The following is a 7529-nucleotide window of genomic DNA, read 5'->3' as shown; positions in this document are numbered from 1 at the left end:
ATAAGCTAGATGGGGTGGATCAAGAAATGGAGCTGCTCATCTAACTTGGAGGAAATTGATGGGTGAACCAGTAACAGCACCAACTCGCTTGCCTGATGAACTTTGTCTTTAGAACTAAATCTTCCTCAAATTTCCATTACTATTATTATTAGCAGAATTTTAGTAATTATATTTTAAGGCTCTTTAAACAAAATCTTTAACTGAAGATGAAACACAAGGCCTTTGCCCATGCTCAGTGAGTGTTTAATTATTACCCTCCCAGCCCACCCTACTATTTCGTTATTGTTCCTTTGCTTTTGAAACAAGCTGTGAGTGATCTTTCTGAAGATAGGGATTGGAAAGAAACTGTCTTTGGTGCTTAGGTCCTCCCCAGGCATTTTAAGACATGGATATTAACATAACAGCTCTCATTGAGACACATAGCTTCACTGGGGGTCAGTAATGAGCTGATAGACAGAAAATAAGACGATAAGACTTTTAAATGGAGGCAGGTTTCAGACATTATGATGGGAACTCTCTAGGCTGGTTGTATTTCATATCTAAGAGTATGTCTAGATTACAGTGAAACCAGTATAGGCCTCTCAGTAAAAGAGAAAGGTCCATAGACTGCTTGTGGCTGGTTGTGATGTTGAGATGAGCTGCTGATGAGCTGGAAGCTTGTATAAGTAAACTGTGAAGCGAAAGCTACAGATGCTCTTAATTCTTCTTTCTGGACTACAAGGTTGGGTGGAAATGATATGAAGACTGTCTCTCTTGTTTGAAGATCTCAAAACAATAATAAAAGAAATGTAAAATCATAGAAGAAAGCGTCAGCTAAGCACTATAATTCAATCGGCTTTAACTCCTTGAACCAAGGCTAACAGGAGGCGTATTTAGTTGTCATTCCTTTCTGTCCTAGCAACGTCCTGGATTCTAGGCCACCAGAAACAACTCTGAGATGACTCCAAGGGTAACCCACGTGCTATGAGGATTAAATATTTTCTCTTTTGGTTGGTCTGCAAGGGTGGAACCAAGTTACTAAGACAAGGACGTATTGCTACGTTATTAGAAACCACAGGTAACAAAAGGCCACAGGCACCTCATTCTATTGTCCTAGTGTGCTCACCTTGTACTCCTAAGTATCTTTTCATTTGGACTCTCTTAAAAGTTATATATTTTGGTATAATGAGGAGGACACTAGTTGGAAAGAAGAGAATCAGGCAGCATGGGTGGGAGACAGATAAATTGGAGAGGGTAATGGGGTGAATGCAATACGTTGTATTATATACACTGCCCCCCCAAAAATTAAAAGGTAAACATTTTTATAAAGAATAAAAATGAACTGTAACTTTTCTTTATCTTCTCTCTATCTCCCTCACGGGAACAGCTGTTGAGAACTTTAACTTGCCTACTTTGTTGCTTTTCTTTAACTATAAGTTATTATATTATATATTATATTATATATTTTATATATTATATTATATATTTTCATTAACAATTATATATGCTATACTTATATAGTATTCTATCATGTATTTTATATATTTCTTTAACTAATATATATATTATATGTATATATTAGCTAATATATTATATGTATATACATTAGTTAAAGAAAAAATATATAATTGTCTTCATATTTTACATATATATTTTTTAACTCTTTTATAAATGAGACCAACAACCTGCAGAAGGGACTCTGTGACCTCTGTGACAATGTCTATCCTTTTTGGCAAGTAGTATTGATTTACTTTCTATAGGAGTAAAACTAATTTTATCTAATGATTAATTGACAAAGTGACCTTTTAGTTTTCATAATAAATGTATACATTTACATATACATATACATAATAAATAAATAATACAAAGTCATAGACTTTGTAAAAACTTTGGAGATGACTATGGCACGGTACAAGTCTGAGAAGTGTTATACTAAAGCAAATGTGGCAAATGACAGTCTTGGGCTAAACAGTCAATGCCTGCTTTATAAATACCATCAGTGGAGTGCATAGCATCCAGTCCCTGATGACTGTCTATGGCTGCTGTTCCCTACAGTGGTAGAGTGGAATATTCCAGAAAGAGACAGAATGGCCCCACAGTCTAAAATATATACCCTTGTGACCATTTTAGAAATCGTTGTATGATCTATGTTCAGCTCTGTGGTAAGATATCTAAAATAAAACTTTAATAGTATCATAATGACTCTATACGGCACTGTTGGATGGCTTTTCCCGAGGGTTTGAACAAATATCTATTCATTCTAGAAAGGGCAGTAACAACAGACCAAAGAAACAGCTCCACTTAAGTCTTGCTTGGTGAAACTGTGAGGTTAGTTATAGCTACAGAAGCATGGGTGAGGGGTTATTTGCAGGAACAGGGCAACCTATGGGCAGCTATACTCCTGAATAAAACTTCTCTCCTATAAACTGTCTGTATATCCTTAGAGAGGGGTGAGGTTTGGTGAGCTCGCCCCCTAATTCCATGATTCAAAGTTGATAGGCCCAGTCTTGTGCTGGTCTTTATCAGATAATCATAGCGGCTGACAATTTCAGAGAGCAAGGGCTGTGTCCTGACTAGAGGACAGAGGACTGTAACAAGCACAGATACAGTCACCTGCCACACGTGTTGCATGCTGTTGCTTTGTTTAGATTCAGGGTGATTTAGTGCCTTTCGAAAGCTCCAGTGCATTCCAGGACACCAAAGGCTTGAGGCCATGTGAGAACACTGGGCTATTATGAGTTTCTTTGTTTACTGTTTGATGGGATAGATTCTGTCTTCTTGAATTCTGTTTTGAATTGCAAACACTGTAGCAGAGTAAAAGGGACAGATGAGTTACTCAGGCTCTGAAGCTCCACTGAAGAGTAAACCTTGCACTTCAAAAGATCCTGGTGATAGGGAGAAAGCCAATAGCTTTCTATTTTAAGCAAGGATAATGAAAGGGCTGCCGGGAAAGCTCATCTTATGGGACTATCCGCATAGCAGGTTTCATCTGCTGATCAAGGTTACACCGTCTTATTTTCCCTCTTCCATTTAACAAATATATTCAGACTGTATTCAACACAGTTGGTATTCCCTACAGCATAGTGGAGTTCTGATCGCCTGTGTGTGTCTCCTGAACCGGTGCTTGCTTGTTAGCTTTACACATCCTTCAGATAATGACCATTGCTATTCAAATGCTGTGCATTTGTTCTAATTGAAAAAGTATGCTAGACAGGAAGAAAGGGAATAAAAAGGGCCATTTGGAGCCCCTCGTTTCCCAGGAACATTGGGGACTTATGAATATGTATGTCAGTACCTTCTGGCACAAATGGCCGAATCAATGTTCAGTGGGATCTTTTGGGTGTAGATATCAGGTGCCTCCACTTTTTGGGACATATAGATATTAACATGTTGACTTTCTCAGATGAAAACATGGATGGTGATCAATAAAACCCTATTTAGTTGACATGGTCAGGAACTGATAATAGCCTTTGGATAGAGAAAGCTGGTACTTCTCTTCACAAGACAATACTAGGGACCTACTGTATTGAGGAAGTTCTAATTGACAACCTAAAGAGGATAATACTAAAGCCAAAAGGTGAAAAGAAATATGATATTCTTGAGAACAAGACAATAAGATGAATAACTGTGGGACAAGTGGACCTTGCCACTAGACAGAAGAACTGGTAAGGTTGAAGCAGGTTCAAAACCCTGGGGAAAATCTCAGAAATGAGAATAATAAGCTGGGCAGTGGTGGCCCAAGCCTTTAGTCCCAGCACTTGGGAGGCAGAGGCAGGCGGATTTCTGAGTTCGAGGCCAGCCTGGTCTACAGAGTGACTTCCAGGACAGCCAGGGCTATACAGAGAAACCCTGTCTCAAAAAAAAAAAAAAAAAAAAAAATAGGCATGGAACCAGCTCTCTGCCAAGCTCTTCCTGTCCTAGAACATGTAATCATGAGAGCCCATGGAGAGGACCATGACAACTGGTCACATAGCAGAAAGACTTGGAGTTCTTCATGTTCATGCTAATGGGTATTTAGATAGGCACCAAGTGTTTAGCCAGTAGGCTTCCCTTCCTAGGCATTCCTTTCCACAAAAGGTATTTAATCCCTGGTTCACCCTGAGGAAGACATATGTATTCACATTCACCATAAATAAAGGAGTTTGGGCAAGCAAGAACCACTTCCTTTGTCTCAGAAAGTATAACTTCTTTCTTTTCTGTGTATTTCTTTCATTCTGGAAGCCATGGAGATGCCCAGATAACCCACTCTATCATTTTCTATCTATAGCTTCAGTGAGGATAATCCTTGCATTCTCCATTGCCCAATCTACAACAGGGACCCTGTGTCCTATAATGAAACATGGACTTTTTAAGGTAGGTTCTCTGATTATCTGTATTCTACAAAAGAGGACACTGGGTACACAGAGATTTAGGAATGTACTAAAAATGATAGCTTTTCCATAGTTAGATTTTGCTATATATTTACTTTAACTAATTTGAGAGAGAAGATGAGAGAGGCAGACAAAGTGACAGATAGACACACCCCCACACACAGAGACAAGAGAGACAGAGAGAGAGAGAGAGAGAGAGAGAGAGAGAGAGAGAGAGAGAGAGAGGTACATGGCTAAGGAGGGAAGTAGTGAGCAACAAGGTGAGGGAGAAAGAGAAGGAGAAGTAGAGGTAGAGGAAGAGGAGAGAGAACATGCCACAGAGCACATGTTGAAGTCAGAGGATGATTTGCAGGAATCCGGTCTCTCCATCTACTATGTGGGTTCTATGGGTTAAATTTAGGTCAATCAGCAGCAAGTGCCTTTACCTGCTGACCCATCTCACCACTCATAGCTGTATGTTAATCAGCAAAACTTGCTTGATCTTGATGCCCCAGGCAAGTGACACTGTATGGCCACACCTTGTGTGGAGTGAACATTCTTAGTTCTAATTCGTGGAGAAAACAGATTTCAGCAGGGAAGCAGAGCTAGAGAGACTGGCCTCAGATAGGCTGGACAAAGAGCTCCTGCTCCACGGCGTGACCTTCTGCTCTCCAGACTACACTGCTAGGCAGAAAGATCTCAGAAGACAGCATCATTTTACGATATGCTTGCCTGTGAAAAATGATAACCACTCAACTGTTTAAAACACGTATCGCATGATACAAAGTCAGTGATAAGAGGAACCCAAAATGAATACAAGAAAGAGTCCTGGATGTTAAGCACGAATTACTGGTAATTAGGTAACATAAGAACACCTTTCCATGTGATAGTATGTTTATTTAAATAAGAATGTCTTTTATCTTTAAGATCACAGATACATTTATTTTATCTATACAGCTACAGATTTATCTATAGTTATAAATATTCATCCAGTAGAAGATAGTTTTACTGCTAAGTCCTTCCCTCTTGTTTATTTGTATTTCTATAGCCTATGGATAGATGAGTATTTCATGACTTTTTGATGTGTAGAAGCAAGCCAAATGCCAGGATCCATCCTTGTCAGAATGCCTGTGTAGGTCCGGAACTGCAGCACTGGAAGCCAGAGCATTCTCAGATAGAAAACTAACAATTCACTGAAGGACTTTTGATCATTAAGCATAGGTCTTTACTCTGAGTCTTTGTGTCCACCTAGGCACATCCTTAAAACAGCCTTGCTCACAGTACTTTCCTGCAAGCTGCAGTTAGGAGTGATGTCTTGCCTTGTTTGCTGAAAATTCATACTTTGAAAACTAGCCTTCAGCATGAGGAGGTGGCAAAGGGTGGGAAAAGGCAGTCTGGGTTCTTGCTCAGGAGTGCAACTTATTCATGTACTGACTGCAGGTTCTGGAACTTACTATGACCAGTACTTAAATCCACTTATTCCCTCTTGAGGAAAGTTTGAAATTGCCCAGATCTGCTTTTGTTTAAAACCATCCAATTTGCAATTGCCAATAGTTACTCTGTGCCTCTCCATTAGTCTCTAAATTGGTGTGATAACATTAGGATTTCTGTGCTAATTAAAATATCTTTTACACAGCTGCCTTTTTTCAGAAGTGAGCCAAAAAAACCTCCCTTCCCACAACTCATTGCCTAATGCTATTCATTTGAGGATTAGAATTTTGTCATCTGATGTTTTGAGATGGGGTAACACAAGTATTCAGGCATAGGGAAACAAAGGGTAAAGGGTAAGATGGCTATGTAAGGCAGAGACGAGAGTGACACATCTGCAAACCATAGAATACCAAAGATTGCTGGATAATACCAGAAGCAAGCAGAAGCAAAGGACTGCCCCCTCCGGGCCTTAGAAAATCTATAACTGGTTACAATTTGACTCCATCCCTCTAAATTCATGAACCATGGGTTAACAAAGATATGTTGTTTTAAGCACATAGGTTGAAGCCCCAGAAAGCAAACATATGAGGCACATAACTGTGTAGATTCGTATAGTAGACATTGGACTATTTCATTTAGAATTAGTTAATATATGTTAGGAGTGAGCTCTCCAGGCACACTAGCGACAGGACAGATGTGCATTCACCACGCGGGGTTATGGATAGTGAATGGTTCAGACAGAGAGCATTTCTCATAGCGGTATACTCTTTGGACAATTGACTTTTAAATTATTTATCCACATTCACATGGTATGGTGAATAAGCCTACTGTTAGATTTCAAACCCGGGAAAAATGGCTGAGGTGCCATTTTAATATACCAAAGTGGACTTGGCCACCAGGCTCTCTCTGCATCCCCTAGTCCCTTCCTATTGTCAGCCCCTCCTGGCTGGCATACCTGACCCCCTTCCCTGAACTCTCCAGCCTGTGGGGGAGGGGTGGGCCTCTGCTACTCTTTCCTATATAATCCAACTATTTTGGCTAGTCTCTTTTTGTAGCGTTGGGCTTCCTGGGCACTCCATCTTGTCCTTCCCTCCCACCTCTCTACCCTCCCCCAAATCCCCACTTGGCACATCTCAGTCTAGGCATGTCTATTTCAGACTCTTCCAGATGTGTCTGCCTCTGGCTATGCTCTCCCACATATCTATAATAAACTTTTTCCTCTACCATACCCAGGAGCTGTCATGTCCTTTCCTTTCCTTTTTCTTTTAATTTTTCCCAGTCACCCATGTGAGTTACTTCTCTGTCATTTGACAAATACTGAAGAAAATCAACTTAAAGAGAAGAGATTCATCTTGGCTCACAGTGTCAATAGTTTCAGACCATGCTTAGCGCATTCTATTGTTTGAGCACATGGCCAAGGCAGAATATCTTTTTGGGAGGATGTGGGGCAGTAAAGTTGGTTACCTCTTGGTTGTTAAAAAGCAGCCGATGAAGAATGGACAGAGGATAAAACATCCCCATCCAGGGAACACTCATTTTTACCTGCTTCCCCCAAGTGTCCAAAATATCTTTTCCTTTTGAATGACAGCATCGCATTATCAATCTATCAATGGCCTCATCCACTGATGATTCAGAGCCTGCGTGAATAAGTTACCTTCCAAACCTCACCTCTAAGTGCTGTTGCACTGGGGACCAGGACACCCCAAATATTGGTTCCTTTGGAGATCAGTTTCTCTACCAATCTTATATCTAAACTATCTGATTTATACA

The sequence above is a fragment of the Arvicanthis niloticus genome, chromosome 15, assembly GCF_011762505.2.
Source record: "Arvicanthis niloticus isolate mArvNil1 chromosome 15, mArvNil1.pat.X, whole genome shotgun sequence".
Classification (NCBI taxonomy): domain Eukaryota; kingdom Metazoa; phylum Chordata; class Mammalia; order Rodentia; family Muridae; genus Arvicanthis; species Arvicanthis niloticus.
Note: the sequence above shows the minus strand (reverse complement) of the source record.